The sequence below is a fragment of the Haliotis asinina genome, chromosome 2, assembly GCF_037392515.1.
Source record: "Haliotis asinina isolate JCU_RB_2024 chromosome 2, JCU_Hal_asi_v2, whole genome shotgun sequence".
In the NCBI taxonomy this organism is placed as follows: domain Eukaryota; kingdom Metazoa; phylum Mollusca; class Gastropoda; order Lepetellida; family Haliotidae; genus Haliotis; species Haliotis asinina.
In genome coordinates this window covers 44,192,328-44,211,085 of record NC_090281.1, presented here as the reverse complement: position 1 = coordinate 44,211,085, position 18,758 = coordinate 44,192,328, and the positions used below count along the sequence as shown (strand labels likewise).

Genomic DNA, 18,758 nt, shown 5'->3' with positions numbered 1-18,758 from the left:
TAATACGGAGGCCAAGAGGCCAAGGGCAGAAGTATGTATGAATATATATATATATATATATATATATATATATATATGTGTGTGTGTGTGTGTGTGTGTGTGTGTGTGTGTGTGTGTGTGTGTGTGTGTGTGTGTGTGTGTGTGTGTGTGCGTGCGTGTATATATATATCGTCCGCATTTATCTGTGCACGCTAACACAGAACAAAGTTGATGATAACTGTAGTCGCATGTACAGAGATAAATGCACTGCACTTTAACCTGCATCTGTAACATCACAACACGATAACACTTTTTACACAAATCCTAAACGGTGACTTGAATCTAGTACAAGACCAACACATGGATACATATGATTACAAACACATTAATAACCCAGAGGCAAAACAGCCATTGTTAAAGATTATGGAAACGCTTGACCTAAAAGATCCATGGTGTGAAGTTAATCCGTCTTAAAGAAGATTACATGGAGACTAAAAAAACTCCTATCAAACAATCCAGACGTGAATTTTATCTAACTTCACATAATCTAATACGGAGGTTTCGAGTTATCACTCTTCTGCGCGGGAAGGCGCAAATGGGTTGCGCAACAAACCGGAAGGTGGGGCTGTTTTTAGTGTCGCAATGGCGGATAATTCAAAATCTATCGATTCGATGCTGAAACCAGAATTACGATCCTTTCTAAAGGCAAGGGATATTACTGTTTCAAATTACACCTTGACACAGCTGCGTGAGTTGGCGAATAAGGCAGCTGAACGTGGTTTACCAGCGCTGACGACTCCCGATGATAAGCTCTATTCCATATTTTTTTCAGTGATGATGGTGCTTGTAAGCATGTTGTTGCCCTACTTTTGCCCTAAAGACATGTCAAGTATGTTTGGGACAATGCTAGGAAAGAGTTTTTACCACTTCAACTAGCTGAAATTAATTCTTCACTACTCCACACAGATACAATCAACACTTATCGTCCAAGTAATGAATGTTGTTTTGATGTCCAGAATGCATTGCATGAATTAATTAAGGACACTGATTGTCAAATGAATGAAGTCTTGGATAATGACCATACACAAGTTGCCTCTTCACTTCCCAAAACTATGCTTGACATTGGCTTTGAATATAAAAACTTGACAATTTCACCCCCAAGTTTCACTGACTATGTTAAGCTTAACATGACAAGCAGTGATTGTGAAGAAATTAATTCATTTTCTGAGGGTCTGTCAGATAATGAAAACTGGTTTAAGTATCGATGTGGTCGACTGACTGCATCTGACATTCCAAATGTGTTAATTTACAGTCAAAATAAAAGTGACAATTACATAGTAAAGCATGTCTGAGTATAGAGGTTTGTCTGCTGTTAGTACTACTTGTGCCTTGTTCCTAAACTGTAGTCTTAAATTGATCTGCTTTTGCAGTCCTGCAAAGTATTGACACACGAAGTGTATGTTAGAAGTGTAAAAGGTTACTTAGACGTGCATATACAGATTGTCTCATCCCAGGGTCATTTGAAGTGGATGACCATAACAAACCTCATCACCAAAGACTGACTTGTATTAATTGTAATACTTACTTACTTACTTACTTACTTACTTACTTACTTACTTACTTACTTACTTACTTACTGGCATACATAACAGTATGTAAAATTGAGAAACAAGATCTTATGGAACGTAAAATGAAGTTTATTTCTGTAAATTTGTTTCCCTAGTATTATTCATAACAATGCTTGGAAAGTCAGTATCTATTACTGCCAAGTGCATGTACATGAAAAAGTAATAAATGATATTACTATTGTTGTCATCGTGTATTAATATGACTCCAGGTAATACTGTACATACGTTGTCTATAGACCTATTGGTGTAATTATGCTTTTACTACAACAAAAATGTACTATTAAGTTAAATGGGGATAACTGTTGTGTAAACAGTTTACGATCTGTCATAGAAAAAGCACCTTGTAAATACCATGAGGCACTTAATTATAAACATCAACTTTACACTTAGTAACACGTTTCCTACCTAGCACTACAATGTATTTTCAGTATTTGTCACCTTTAACCAGTGCCTCAGATAAGATAACTCATGTGCGTACTGTACCTAATTCATTTTTCTTGAATGGGTATTATGAATGTTGACTCGGAATTTCATATTCTGTTACCCACTTCTTTCAGATATGTGGGTATCTCTGTGACTTTACTCACCTTTGTATGTGTCACTGAGTGAGTGAGTGAGTTTAGTTTTACGCCACACTCAGCGCAATATTCCAGCTATATGGCAGCGGTCTGTAAATAGTTGAGTCTGGACCAGACAATCCAGTGATCAACAACATGAGCATCGATCTGCGCAATTGGGAACCGATGACATATGTCAACCAAGTCAGCGAGTCTGACCACCCGATCCCGTTAGTCGCCTCTTACGACAAGCACAGTCACCTTTTATGGCAAGCATAGGTTGCTGAAGGCCTATTCTACCCCGGGACCTTCATGTGTATGTCACTGAGTGAGTTTACTAAGCAGATATGTACTGCCTTATATCATACCTAAGCAAAACCAACTTAAATACAGATAATGTATAATGGAATTGATTTCATAAAAAATCACTCATCCTGTACTGACAGTAAAACACTAGTACTACACTAACAGTAAAAATTCATAGCTATCAGTGTCTTTTTCATTACGCAAACAATTCTTATAAATATAACCCATAACCATGTTTAATACTTTTTGCATATCTAACATTTTGTCTGTGTAATTGATATGCAACCCTTTTTTTCGATGCATAATTGGAAATTTTACATGTATATTTAACCCGGATATGCAGCTTATATGGGCCTCTGAGTTTTTACTTGTGTAGATTGTGTGAAATGCACACTGATTTGTTGAGTATTGTCGTGATTGATCATAGTCCAGTGGCTCAATTTTCGAAGCTTTCTCAGCGCTAAGGCATTCATAAGTGACATATATTAACATTGACTTAGGACTATCTTAGCGCCAAGACAGCTGAAAAATGTAGGCCAAGATCTGTTTGATGCTAACACAATAATTGGATGTGGGTATAATTATGTACAAATGATTACATGTCAACTATTGTACAGCACAGTATCAACAATAAACCATGATGCATTAAAAAACACCTGTATCACATTGTTTTGGTTTTTTTTTAGAGGATTGAATACAAGACACTTCTGTCAAGTCAAAATAAATACATTGTTTGCTTTACAACAGGTACTGAAGTTGAATTAGTTCCTGACTAGTTTTGGCATAAAATTACAATAAAATGCATACACTTTCACCATTTTGTTAACAAGTGGTTTCACTTCCCAAGGAATGATGTTACTCAAAAGTCGAAAACATTTTAGTCTTTGTATAGCTCTCTCACCATGAATTCTAACTTTTGCAATGCTTCTTGTCTTTTTAATTTCACTCACATTAAGTCTCTTTTTCTTACCCCAAGTACATTTTCGAGTAAATGGTGGCGTATTTAAGGTAGCTCGCTTTCTAGTAAATAAATCACGAATATTGAAACCTCTGTCTGCCATGATATCATCTCCAGGTTCAATTAAGTCTGAAAACCCTGAATTCTCTGTGATATACCTATCTGAAGCATTACTACCATATAAGTCAGAGACGAACGTGAAAGTACCAGATGGTGATATGGCAAGTAAACATTTCCCAGTATTTTTGGATTTGCACGAACTGTAAGTAGCTGCTTGGGCTGGAGGTGATCTAGGTTTTTGAAAAAAGAACTCTATACAGTCAATTATGGCTCGTCTTCTGGGATATAACTGCTTGAGGCACCCATGAAGAGCCACCTCCTCGTGGTGGGTGCTGGGTAACGCTAAGTGCTCTTCTCCCGTGTGGACCCGGGACAGAATGTGTCCACAGCACCCCATTGCTTGTCGTAAGAGGCGACTAAATTGGGCAACCTGTTTGCCGTGGGTTGCGTCCCGTGTCGGTGGAGGACGGGATCCTGGTGGTTGAGGGCAGTTGGGCTTTTAACTGCGTTCCATTTGCCCAACACACCACTTCGGCCCTTACTTCACCTAGACGGGTGGTTGAATTGGCCCGATTCAACCAATCGGCTGGTCATGCCAAGCCCTGTGCATGAACTATATATATATATATATATATATATATATATATATATATATATATATATATATATATATATATATATATATATATATGTCATTGCACAATTTTGATTTGGATATTTAATTTCGGTCTTGGCCAAATTAATCATCGACTTTCCTGGTTTTGAAATGTATCTTTATGTTCTGAATTTTGCCTAGAGTCTTATGCCCAGAAGGCGGTGGCTCATGGGCCAATCCGGTGGATTAATTATTTATAATTCTTCTACTGGAGTATATCATCCGGGTATCCTTGGTGCTGTAAGCTGGAGGCCCGCTTGCTCTAGCATTGTCCTTGTGATACTCCGTGGTGGGTGGGGAGCTCGGATGATGAACCATATTATACTAACTATGGCGTATGAAACCCCAACAAAAAAACCAAAACGTCCACTTGATATTGACCCTGTTGATGCTGACCATAGACCGGCTGTATCGATTGAGTATTGGCCGCGTTTCGTTGTCATTGAGACTCCTGAAAAGACACCTTTAAAGTTGAACCCCTTTGCAGTATCGAAGGGTATTCAAGGTATTGCTGGGGATGTGAAAAATATAAGACGTTTACGTTCGGGTGCTTTGCTAGTTGAGTGCGGGAAAAAGCAGCAAGCAACCAACTTGATGAACATGACATCTTTCGTGGGCATGCCGGTCACGGTCTCTGCTCACAAGACCTTAAGCACTATTAAAGGTATCATCAGAGATCGAGATCGATTGTTTGCTGATATGTCCGAAATTGACATAGGATCGGAAATGAAAGATCAAGGTGTGCTGTATGTCAAGCGCTTTTCTACTCGAAGAAACAATGAAACGTTCCCAACAAATACATATCTGTTCACTTTCTCATGCCCAAATGCTCCCAAATCAGTGAAGGCAGGCTATTGTAACATACAAGGTGTTTTAAATGCCAGAAATATGGACACGGTGTAAATACGTGCACATTGTCTGTTGTGTGTGCTCACTGTGGTGAGAAGACACACACAACGGAAGATTGTGACAGGGATTATAAAAAATGCACCAATTGCTCAGGCGGCCATTCTTCATTTTCTAAACAGTGTCCAATTTGGAAAGAGCAAATGGAGATCAATAAAATAAAATTTACACAAAATATCCCCTTTTCTGAGGCCAAAAAAACTGGTAAAGAGATCTGAACTTACAGAAAGTTATGCTGCAGTAGCAAAAACATCATCGGGGTCTAGTTCTAAAACATCAACCACAGGCTGTCAAACTACCTTGACTTGGGTAAATTGCGACTCTCCACAGCATTTGTGCACTGCTGTATCATCACAGACTGAGGAATCACTTCCTAATACCTCAAAGTCTTCTTCTGATCACAAATCAGCATCTCAGTCACACTCGAAGTCTCAGTCTACAGCTGATAGTCAACAAACGGTGAAAAGTAAACCGAAGCCAAAGGCTGATGCTTCAAAACAACAAAGTGGCAGAGCTCCTAAAGGGTCACAGAACAAAATTCAACTGTTCAATAAATATGGGTCTCTTGAAGACATGGACGTTTCTGAAAACGTCCATTATAGGGCACATAGCTTGTCGCCCTCCAAAAGAGTGCGGGGTAGATCCCCAATAAATCCCCCTAAAAGATAGTTTATTCCAATAATATTGTACAGTGGAACTGCAGAGGATTAAGGACTAATTTGCATGAATTACAACTATTAGTCCAAGGTTTTACACCGTCAGCGATATGTCTCCAAGAGACATATTTAAAATAAAGAGATACATTTGACCTTCGTCAATTTAATGCATATCATTGTCTTGCACCTCCGGGTGATAGGGCCACTGGCGGATCATCCATTCTAGTCAGACAAAACGTTATTCAGAGCGTGACAGACATGACAGACAATTCCAGGTCCGTGTGGGTTCTACCCTGTCTGATCATTACAATCAGGATCAGGGTGTTCCACAAGGCAGTATTTTATCTGTCACTCTTTTTAGCATCAAGATCAACAGTTTATCAAAAGTTTTAAACGATTCAATTGATGGATCGCTTTTCGTGGATGATTTTAATATTTCTTGCCGAGGTAAAAATATGCATACTATTGAACGGCAACTGCAGTTGTGTTTAAACAAAATAAATAAATGGTGTCTTGAAAACGGCTTCAAATTTTCGAAGTCCAAAACTAATTGTATACATTTTTGCAGAACATATAAGCCACATAAGGACCCAGAACTATCTCTAGATGGCACTCCCATCAAAGTTGTAAAGGAGGCCAAGTTCTTGGGATTAATTTTTGACTCGCATTTAACGTTCCTACCACATATCAAATCCCTCAAAACTAAATGCCTGAAGGCACTTGACTTGTTGAAAGTCGTTTCAAATTCTAAATGGGGAGGGGTCCAAACTACCCTCCTGCAACTTTATCGATCACTGATCCGGTCAAAACTCAAAAGCCATCTCTTGAGCAGTGACGTATCAAATTAGCTTTACAGTATGTAACAAAATTATATTCCAGTGAGTCAAACCCTGCATATAACTGTGTTTTCAGTCCTCTGTGTGAGGACTTATACAATATGAAATCTTCGCTTGTACCGCCTCTTGGTTTAAGAATTAAACCATTTCTTGCTGCTGCCGGCATTGAGCTGGAAAATATAGCTCCTTCCCGTCTTCTTTCTTCTCCTCCTTGGCAGTTGGTTAGGCCCCAAGTGGACCTAACATTGACCAGATTTAAAAAATCAGAAACTAATGAATTACAGTATAAACAAGAATATAATCAATTGAAACATAAATATAGCAGCTATAAATCCTTATTTACAGATGGGTCCAAGGACGGTGGCGCAGTAGCTTGTGCCACTGTCATTGGATCCAGAACAATATCTTCTAGATTACCAGACAACAGTTCTATTTTTACCGCTGAGGCTAACGCCATATTAACAGCTCTTAAATATATTCAAAGACGCCATAAACATAAACAATATATAATCTATTCCGACTCTCTTTCTTGCCTTCAGGCGATTAAAAATCTTTCTTGTAAACATCCACTTTTAATTGAAATATTTGAATTATATAATGATCTTGCTACTGGCCAGTACGACATCGTCTTCTGTTGGTTACCCAGCCACGTTGGCATTTCCGGTAACGCAATGGCTGATCTTGCTGCTAAGGCAGCACTCAACAAATGTGTGACATCACTTCTTATTCCTTATTCTGACTACAAAGCTAGCATTAGAGCTTACACTCGTGATCTGATGCAGAAGAAGTGGGACACCCAAGTAGGTATCAATAAATTACATGAAATAAAACCCTACATTGGTTATACATACTTGGGTTGTCAGTCCAGATTTGAAGAAGTCATTTTGCGACGATGTCGCATTGGCCATACAAGATACACTCACGCATACCTTTTAAAAGGTGAGGATCCTCCGTTTTGTATCCCTTGTGATGAGAGAGTCACGGTCAAGCATATCCTGCTTGACTGTGTTGAATTCTCCATCATAAGGGATAAGTATTTTTCTGTAAAAACTGTTAAGGATCTTTTTAACACAGTCAGCGCTCATTTAATTATTGCTTTTTTAAAGGAAATTGATTCTTGGTTGAATTTTGAGTTATATGTTCTGTATATAAAAGTAATTTAGTGATTGGTAGTTTAGGTTAGTAACTAGAATTGTTAGTGGCTGTACCCTCAAAGGGGGTTGAAGTATTGTAAAATTATTGTCCTCCTGAGAGGGTACGTAAGTCCACAAACATTCGATGTAAATTTAAATCTACCAGGTTTTTAATCGTAGTATTCTTGTTGTTTTAATTTTGGCTAGCATATTGTACACTCGCCAGCAGCTGAGGGGATGGTGTAAATCCAGCTAGGGTCCATGCAGGTAGCAAAGGTACTGTAAGTCCCCATGGTCCCTAGTTTGGTGATCTACCTTCAGTTGTTGGCGATCTATAGCCTGATTTTATAGTGTATTGTCCTAATGGTGATGTTGTTTTTAACTTTCCATGCTAGTTTTAATTCCATTTGTGATATTCTAGTTCTTTTACTGTCCTTCGTTGACAGGTTTTATAGTAGACATATAATTAATTTTGATATTAGATGTTCTCGTCACGATATGGCTGAGATATTGCCGATGTGACGTTAAATTTTAACTCACTCACTCACTATAACTGCTTGAAAGACAATGGCATATATTTCTTAACCTGCAGTTTTGATGGCCATTTCAAAACATTCTCAAAGGTTTGAGATATAAAAGTAATCCATGTTGCAAATATCTGACTAACACGTGATTTTGATATTCCAAACACATCTGCTAAGAAATACTGCAGAAATCCTTGTCTCAGACGAACAAGAGTGAGAATAAATTCTTGATACGTTGTCAACTTTCTACTTGGACCTGGACGTCATCTTGAAGTATTTGTTATTTCACATGCAGCAGCATTGCCATTCCAGTAGTTCAAAACTGAACATTTAGAAACAAGTATGTTGAAGATGCCCAATAAAACAGCACAAGATGACAATCCTGTATAAAACCTTATATGTTTATCATCTTTAACAACAGTTTCTAAAACAAATCACTAAATAGAGTTTCTTTGTCATCCATTTTTTCAGTTTTACTTTTAAGGTCCTCATTCATGATATGGATGTCAGACATTGTCAGATCTGTCTGAGTTCCAGCTTCACACATCCAGCTCTTCTCTTCATCCTTCATGACATAGTCATGATCGTCACTGACTATGGGTGTGTTTGATTCTATTGCGCCTGGAGGAAAATGAAACGAATATCTTGAATCAGTACAGGTCAATTTGCTCTTTTAAAAATAATAATTTTAAAAATCAGTGAAAAATAAAGTATATGTGTAAGTGGTCAATACCTTGGAGTGGAGGATGTTTTAAAGTTGTTATAAGGGAAAAGTGTCGGACAGTCACCGCCGGGCAAAAAATGTCTTGAACATATGCGACTGCACTTGGTCGGTGCCCATGTAGGCTCTCGTCGGACGAGATTAATCCATCTTCTCCGAAGACTTGATGTCCTGATATTGTTCGGGAGGGACAAAAACGTCACCCCCTGCAGCCATGGGTACTTCTCCAGTTTACACTGCTTTCGCGTCGATGCGGTACAACCCGGAACACAACAGTGATGAGACAGCATATTTACATAAGCGGCGGCCTGGAAACAGCCCCACCTTCCGGACCCTTTTATACCTTCTCTAAAGAGAGCACTTACAAAGGGACGTAATCCGAAACCTCCGTATTGCATCAGTGCAATCGTGCAACATCACCCCAGTCTGTAGAAATGGTATTTAAATTTACAGAATTAACTAGGGGAAAAGGTTTTTGGAAATTCAATAACAGCCTTTTAAGAGATAAAGAATATGTCATGAAAATAAAATAAAAACTCAATCAAACGTTAGAACAGTATAGATATATCGATGATCAGATAAACAAGATTATACAGTTGATGACAGCCTTCTTTGGGAAACTCTTCTTTTGAAAATATGGGGTGAACCCATTCCGCATTCAAGGAAAAAGAGAAATAGAGAAACACTAGAGAAGGACCTGTTGTCAGAAATAGAATCTGTTCAAGAAAAAAATGGACGAGACTACAGACACAGAATTAAAAGAAAAAACAATCATAAGATGTACTAACAATAAACCAACAACTTGATGGTGAAAGTAGAGAAAAAACTAAAGGTATCCTCATAAGGGCTGAGGCAAGATGGGTTGAAAAAAAACCCCTACAAAATATTTTTTTTAAATTTGGAATCAAGAAACGTCCTGAATAACGTCTTCACAGAAGTCCAAGACACCTCTGGAAACATTATAAGAGATCAAAAGTTAATCGAAGGAGAAATGAGAATGTTCTGTTATAAACTTCATCAACAGCAGGAAATAACATATGTTGATTGAAACCAACTTTTTAATGATATCACAGTTCCAACCTTAAATGATGACACAGCATCATTATTAGAAAATCAGATCACTACGGCAAAATTGCTTGAAGCCCTAAAGCGAACAAAAAATGAGGAAAGCCCTGGGCCTAATGGTTTCACTTCTGAATTTAACAATTTTGGAGGGAAGGATTTCAACAAAGACCTTTTTACATGCTATTAATTATTCTTTTGATGCAGGTGAATTATATATTACCCCAAAACAAGAAGTTATAACCTGTACCCCTAAGGGAAATAGACCTAAATAATTTATTAAAACTTGGAGACCAATCTCACTACTTCATGTTTCCTATAAGTAAGCTTCACCTCTTACTGCTTAAAGAATTAAATCTGTCTTGCCACATTTGATCAATGAAGATCAAAAAGGATTTATGGCAGGCCGTTATATTGGCGAGGCCACCCCGCTTAGTTATGACATCATGCATTACACTGAAACCTTTCAAATTATAGGCTTGCTTCTTCAAGTAAAATGGATAAATATCCTCTATCCTCTTGTATTCTCGTGAATGGATTTCGTTCCAATATCACATGGCTGTCGTCAAGATGACCCATTGTCACCATACATGTGTTACTGAAAGGATGCTGTGTGTAGAAATCCTTGCCATTATGCTGAGAAATGGACAATACAAATAAAAAAATTGGACATACTGAATTTATTCTCTCGCAATTTGCAGATGACACACTATTATTCTTGATGGAACTGACAAATCTTTATATACAACAATTTAAGAAACTAACTTTCTCTGCTACGTTTTCGGGACTGACAGGTAACATTGAAAAAAGTAAACTTATATGGTTTGTATCTAAAACGAGCGCAAAACGTAAACTATGCAACAAATGGAATCTTCAATGAGTAGAGAGCTTTAATTTATTAGGAACAGACTTTGACGTAGACTTGGATGTAATGGTAGAAAGAAAAATATAATAATAAACCACAAAACAAATCAAATTTAATGAAAATCTGGTCAATCAGGAAATCAACTCCATTACGAAGAAATATAATACTGAAATTACTTCTCTTGCCTAAACTGTACCATCTCTTCTCAACGCTACCTAATCCAGCTCAGAGTATAGTTGACGAACTGCAAAGGAACTGTTTTCAATTTATTAGGGGTGGAAAAACTGATAAAATAAAGAGAAAGAAAATGAACTCTAGTCATAAAGATAGAGGAATTAAAGTACCACATATATTTAAAACAATCCAGTCCCAAAACATTTCTTTCATAAAAAGAATCTTGTTAATGACTCAAACATACAAAATCTCATTTGCATGCATCTCTGTCAACTACCAGTAAGTTTCTTTGAAATCGGCCCAAGCCAAATAAGAGAATAATCCGTTTTGGAGGCAGATTACACTGAAACCATATTGGAACAATCACCGTGTTTTGAGGAATTTCTGACATTTCCTTTGTGATTCAACAACAAACTTATTACTGGTAATCAAACACCTTTTTACTCAGATTGGTACAAGAATGGAGTAAGCACCGTCATGGTACTGATGGCCGTTGGCGAGTATGGAGAAGGAGAAATGAGGCTTATCAGCAGCGGGTGATCCATGCAGCAGAACCCTTTGGCGGTGGTTCTGTAATGGGTGTATCTCCTATGACTGTAAGGTGAATCCTATCACCTCTCAAGGGACAATTAGTGGTCAGAGATACCAACAGGAAGTACTGGAGGCTGCTGTTGTCCCGCATTTTGATAACCACCCCGTCGCTAGTCGGCCAGTATTTATGGACGGTAATGCTAGGCCCCATCGTTCCAGGGCTGTTATCGTATACTTGCAGAACAACGCATTTGACGGATTACCTTGGCCTGCGAGAAGCCCTGATCTCAACCCAAATGAGCATTTATGGGACCATCTGGGGCGTCAAGTTCAAGTAAGGGATCCACCTGTTCAAAATCTACAAGGATTAACCCAGGCTCGTCACGAGGAATGGCAGAGAATTCCAACTGTCCGCATTCGGCGTTTGATTTCCAGCATGATGGGGGAGAGTTGTAGTGGTTATCGTGCGAGGGGAGGATACACCAAATACTGATGTCACCATTACTGTTGGCTGAGGATTGAACAGTGAACGTTTTTTCAAGACCTTTGTGTGCGTTGGACCACAGACATTGTCTGTGTGACCATAGTTTTGGACATGATTATTGATAACATTTTAGTATCCACATTTGACCGTCAATAAATTACAGCCGAAAGTAGAAGCAGTGTTGGCAGTTGATGGACTGACACTTTAGATGGTTCAGTTAACGAAGTTCTAACCATGTGTTTGGTTTCCATATCATGAATGAGCAGTGTGTTGTGTTAAACACAGTCTTATAACATGGGATGGAGCTTAATTAATGCTCATGTGTATACATCACAGAAATACGTTTGACGTTTGAACACACTACGTTACAATCGGAATTTGGCTGGTGCGTTTGGGTCCTTGTCATAGGTTGCACCTGGTGCACGTAGTATATCATCTCTTGAATTCAGTCCTGTATTCTTTCTTGACAATAATTGGAGCATGAAATTGTTGCCTAGCTTGTTGATTACATGTAACATGTCATCTGTACTGTAACGATAACAAAACATCTTCTGGTTACGGATGTCCGAGACTCATTATCAGTGTGTCCATATAACTGTTTTCACTTTGTTCTTTTGCTTTCATCTGCAGTCTGGTGAAATGAATGATTATATGAACTGATAGGTCACTTACATAGATACCTAAGCAGATGTACATACTATTGTAAGCAGGAGTGTGTTTTTTTTTCAAAAGACTGGGGTTTCACTGAATCCCAGTGGCTTGCCATAAGATATACTAGAAATGTCTTCCTGAACTTTTGATTCACATGAATGCCTCATAATATATTTTCAAACATTTTACTAATAGATAAACATCAAGTTTACTTCTTGTGACACTGTGGTTCTGAGGCTCCGGCGAAATTGTTGTTCACATACATTCTATTGCTGGAACAGTTACAGATGTACTACTAAAACTTACATTGCCTCAGATTATATTAATTATAGCTGAAATTGTTATGTCTTGTGGCATATCATATAAACTAACGGACAAAAGAAACTTATTATGAAATTATATGATACTGCTACAAAGTGAAATGCTTTCGGAAAACATTTCCCAAAATACATTCTGTGGTCATGTAGCATGCCGGTGGCAGTGCACGATGCATTGGTGCATGTTGTGGTGTACTCATGTATGCTGGTGGCGTTGTGCCATGCATTGGTTGGTGTTGTGGTGTACTCATGAAAACCTGTGGTGGTGCTCCATGCATTGGTTGAAGTTTTGGTGTACTCTTGTATGTCATTGGCGGTGTGTCATACATTGGTGGATGTGATGGTAATGTCTCTTGTATGAGGGTGGTGGTGCCCCATGCATTGGTAGATGTTGTGGTGCCCTCATGTATGCCTGTGGCTGTGCACAGTGCGTTGGTGGATGTTGTGGTGTCTCATGTATGCCGGTGGTGGTGCCCCATTCATTGGTGGATGTTGTAGTGTACTTATGTGTGCGGTTGTCGGAGCCCCATGCATTGGTGGATGTGATGGTGGTGCCTCATGTATGCCGGTGGTGGATTTCAGTATCCTTGGTGGATGCGATGTATACCGATAGTGGTGCGCCATGTATTGGTTGGTGTGGTGTTCTACTCATGTATGCCTGTGGCGGTGCGCCTTGCATTGGTGGATGTTGTGGTGCGCTCATGTATGCCAGTGGCTGTGCGCAATGCATTCGTGGATGTGATGGTGGTGTCTCATGTATGAGGGTGGTGGTGCGCCATGCATTGGTGGATGTTGTGGTGTCCTCATGTATGCCTGTGGCTGTGCACAGTGCATTGGTGGATGTTGTGGTGTCTCATGTATGCTGGTGGTGGTGCCCCATTCATTGGTGGATGTTGTGGTGTACTCATGTGTGCGGTTGTCGGTGACCCATGCATTGGTGGATGTGATGGTGGTGCCTCATGTATGCCGGTGGTGGTGCCCCATTCATTGGTGGATGTTGTGGTGAACTCATGTATACCGGTGGCAGTGCCCCATGCATTCGTGGATGTTGTTATGTACTCATGTATGCCGGTTTTGGTGTCCCATGCATTGTTGGATATTGTGGTGTACTCATGTATGCCGGTGGCACTGCGGCATGCCTTGGTGGATGCGATGGTGGTGGCTCATGTATACCGAAAGTATACCATGGCTGGTGGATGTTGTGATGTGCTCATGTATGCCAGTGGCTGTGCACAGTGCATTGGTGGATGTTGTGGTGTCTCATGTATGCTAGTGCTGGTGCCCCATTCATTGGTTGATGTTGTGGTGTACTCATGTATGCCTGTGGCTGTGCACAGTGCATTGGTGGATGTTGTGGTGTCTCATGTATGCTAGTGCTGGTGCCCCATTCATTGGTGGATGTTGTGGTGTACTCATGTATGCCGATGGTGGTGCGCTATGCATTGGTGCATGTTGTGGTGTACTCATGTATGCTGGTGGCGTTGTGCCATGCATTGGTTGGTGTTGTGGTGTACTCATGAAAACCTGTGGTGGTGCTCCATGCATTGGTTGAAGTTTTGGTGTACTCTTGTATGTCATTGGCGGTGTGTCATACATTGGTGGATGTGATGGTAATGTCTCTTGTATGAGGGTGGTGGTGCCCCATGCATTGGTAGATGTTGTGGTGTCCTCATGTATGCCTGTGGCTGTGCACAGTGCGTTGGTGGATGTTGTGGTGTCTCATGTATGCCGGTGGTGGTGCCCCATTCATTGGTGGATGTTGTAGTGTACTTATGTGTGCGGTTGTCGGTGACCCATGCATTGGTGGATGTGATGGTGGTGCCTCATGCATGCCGGTGGTGGTTTGCCATTCATTGGTATATGTTGTGGTGTCTCATGTATGCCGGTGGTGGTGCGCCATGGCTGGTGGATGTTGTGGTGTACTCATGTATGCCGGTGGTGGTAAGCCATACATTGGTGGATGTGATGGTGGTGTCTCATGTATGAGGGTGGTGGTGCGCCATGCATTGGTGGATGTTGTGGTGTCCTCATGTATGCCTGTGGCTGTGCACAGTGCTTTGGTGGATGTTGTGGTGACTTATGTATGCCTGTGTTGGTTCCCCATGCATTGGTGGATGTTGTGGTGTACTAATGTATGCCTTTGGCAGTGCACGATGCATTGGTGGATGTTGTGGTGTACTAATGTATGCCGGTGGCAGTGCACCATGCCTTGGTGGATGAGATGGTGGTGGCTTATGTACACCGATAGTGGTGCGCCATGTATTGGTTGATGTGGTGTTCTACTCATGTATGCCTGTGGCGGTGCGCCTTCCATTGGTGGATGTTGTGGTGCGCTGATGTATGCCAGTGACTGTGCGCAATGCATTGGTGGATGTGATGGTGGTGTCTCATGTATGAGGGTGGTGGTGCCCCATGCATTGGTGGATGTTGTGGTGTCCTCATGTATGCCTGTGGCTGTGCACAGTGCATTGGTGGATGTTGTGTGTCTCATGTATGCCGGTGGTGGTGCCCCATTCATTGGTGGATGTTGTAGTGTACTCATGTGTGCGGTTGTCGGTGACCCATGCATTGGTGGATGTGATGGTGGTGCCTCATGTATGCCGGTGGTGGTGCCCCATTCATTGGTGGATGTTGTGGTGAACTCATGTATACCGGTGGCAGTGCCCCATGCATTGATGGATGTTGTTATGTACTCATGTATGCCGGTTTTGGTGTCCCATGCATTGTTGGATATTGTGGTGTACTCATGTATGCCGATGGCGCTGCGCCATCCCTTGGTGGATGAGATGGTGGTAGCTCATGTATACCGAAAGTGGTGCGCCATGCATTGTTGGATGTTGTGGTGTGCTCATGTATGCCGGTGGTGGTACGCCATGCATTGGTGGATGTGATGGTGGTGTCTCATGTATGAGGGTGGTGGTGCCCCATGCATTGGTGGATGTTGTGGTGTCTCATGTATGCCGGTGGTGGTACCCTTTTCATTGGTGGATGTTGTCATGTACTCATGTGTGCGGTTGTCGGTGAGCCATGCTTTGGTGGATGTGATGGTGTTGCCTTATGTATGCCGGTGACAGTGCGCCATGCATTGGTGGATGTTGTTATGTATTCATGTATGCCGGTTTTGGTGTCCTATGCATTGGTGGATGTTGTGGTGTACTCATGTATGCCGGTGGCAGTGCACCATGCATTGGTGGATGTTGTTGTGTACTCATGTATGCCGGTGGCGGTACGCCATGCATTGGTGGATGTGATGGTGGTGTCTCTTGTATCAGGGTGGTGGTGCCCCATGCATTGGTGGAACTTGTGGTGTCCTCATGTATACCGGTGGAGGTGCACGATGCATTGATGTATGTGATGGTGGTGGCTTATGTATGCCTGTGGTGGTGTACTCATGTATGCTGGTGGCGGTACACAATGTATTGGTGAATGTTGTGGTGTACTCATGTTTGTCGGTGGTGATGCCCCATGCATTGGTGAAGGTGATGGTGGTGTCTCATGTATGAGAGTGATGGTGCCCCATGCATTGGTGGATGTTCTGGTGTATTCCTGTGAGCCGGTGGCGGTGCGCAATGCATTCGTGGATGAGATGGTGGTGGCTCATGTATACCGATAGTGGTGCGCCATACATTGGTGGATGTGTTGGGGGTGTCTCATGTATGAGTTTAGTGGTGCCCCATGCATTGGTGGATGTTGTAGTGTACTCATATATGGCGGTGCTGGTGCGCCATGCATTGGTGGATATTTTGGTGGTGTCTCATGTATATGTATGAGTGTAGTGGTGGCCCATGCATTTTTGATGTTGTGGTGTGCTGATGTATGCCAGTGGCGGTACCCCATGCATTGGTGCATGTTGCGGTGTACTCACGTATGTCTGTGGTGGTGCACCATGCATTGGTGGATGTTGTTGTGTACTCATGTATGCCGGTGGCAGTGCCCCATGCATTGGTGAATGTGATGGTGGTGTCTCATGTATGACGGTGGTGGTGCCCCATGCATTGATGGATGTTGTGGTGTACTCATGTAAGCAGGTGGCAGTGCACCATGTGTTGCTGGATGTGATGATGGTGGCTCATGTATGCCGATGGTGGTGCCTCATGCATTGGTGGATGTTGTGGTGTACTCATGTATGCCGGTGGTGGTGCCCCATGCATTCGTAGATATTGTGGTGTACTCATGTATCCTGGTGGCGGTGCGCCATGTGTTGCTGGATGTGATGATGGTGGCTCATGTATGCCGATGGTGGTGCCCCATGCATTGGTGGATGTTGTGGTGTCCTCATGTATGCCTGTGGCTGTGCACGATGCATTGGTGGATGTTGTGGAGTACTCATGTATGCCTTTGGTGGTGCGCCTGGCATTGGTGGATGAGATAGTGGTGGCTTATGTATGCCGGTGGTGGTGCCTCATGCATTGGTGGATGTGATGGTGGTGTCTCATGTATGAGGGTGGTGGTGCCCCATGCATTGGTGGATGTTCTGGTGTCTTTCTGTATGCCGGTGGCGGTGCGCAATCCCTTGGTGGATGATATGGTGGTGGCTCATGTATACCGATAGTGGTGCCCCATGCATTGGTGGTTGTTGTGGTGTACTCATGTATGTCGGTGGCGGTAGACGATGCATTGGTGGATGTTGTCATGTACTCATGTATGCCGGTGGTGGTGCCCCATGCATTGGTGGATGTTGTAGTGTACTCATGTATGCTGGTGGTGGTGCGCTATGCATTGGTGGATTTTTTGGTGTCCCATATAATGCCGGTGGCGGTGCGCTATGCATTTATGAATGTGATGGTGGTGTCTCATTTACATGTATTGTGGTGTACGATGTTGAGATGATTTTTTTTACTTTAAACAAAACGTAAACCAGAGATAGTGAAATTAATATTTCGAATCCACGTCATTTTATCTTGCAACTGAAAATTTAAGTCTTAGAATTTTATTCAACTTAGGATAAAAGTTGTTTAACAAACGATTATAGATCCAAATCGTTGTTACTGGTTTGTATTGCAAGGAGGTAAGCGCAGCAGTTAGAACAGTGAAACAAGTGCACGTGCGGTACGTGATGAGCGTTAACTTAGATCAACCCAACTTCTCGACGTTTTATTTAATGTGCACCCCAAACCCCCTGTAATACAAACAAAGAAAGTGATTTGAAATTATGATCGTTTGTTTAACAACTTTCATCTTAAGTTAAGTTAATAAAATTCTGAGAATTAAATGTTCAGTTGGCAAGGTATAAAACTATAAGAAATTTGCCATCGTAATTTCATTTTATTCGATTTACGTTTTTGTTTGAAGAGACATTCATCGGTACGCTTTCACGGCAAACGGACTGTAATCGCAGAATAACACGAGTGAGTCACGAAAGCGATGAGCAGTGGTAAGCACATCACAATTTACAACAGTCCCACCCACGGACGACAGTTTGTTTTAATTCATTTACATTGAATGTTCCATACACCTATGTCACTTTGGGTTTAAGTTGTAATTTTAAATTTACAATGGGTTATACCTGTATTGTATTGGCCGTTGATTATGTTTTAGCTATATTGTCTTACATAAATAAATCTGTAATTAATGAAAGAAAATTTTGTTTCGTTTTGTTTCAATAATGAATATTACCAGGTCTTACTTGGCTCACGCTAAATAAGAAAACATGCCTCTGTGCAAACACTTGTGATTGAGGTGCTTTCAATAGCTCTAATCCTTTGTTTCGGGTTCGGCGACTGGGATTAGGTTGCGTAAGCGAGCGACCCAAAGT

At 41.2% G+C, this 18,758-nt stretch overlaps 1 pseudogene; it reads right to left on the bottom strand.

Annotated features, from left to right (window-relative positions):
• Positions 1 to 8,221: 8,221 nt before the first annotated feature.
• On the bottom strand, positions 8,222 to 9,209 carry LOC137271820 (uncharacterized; annotated as a pseudogene).
• Between the last annotated feature and the right edge of the window lie 9,549 nt (positions 9,210 to 18,758).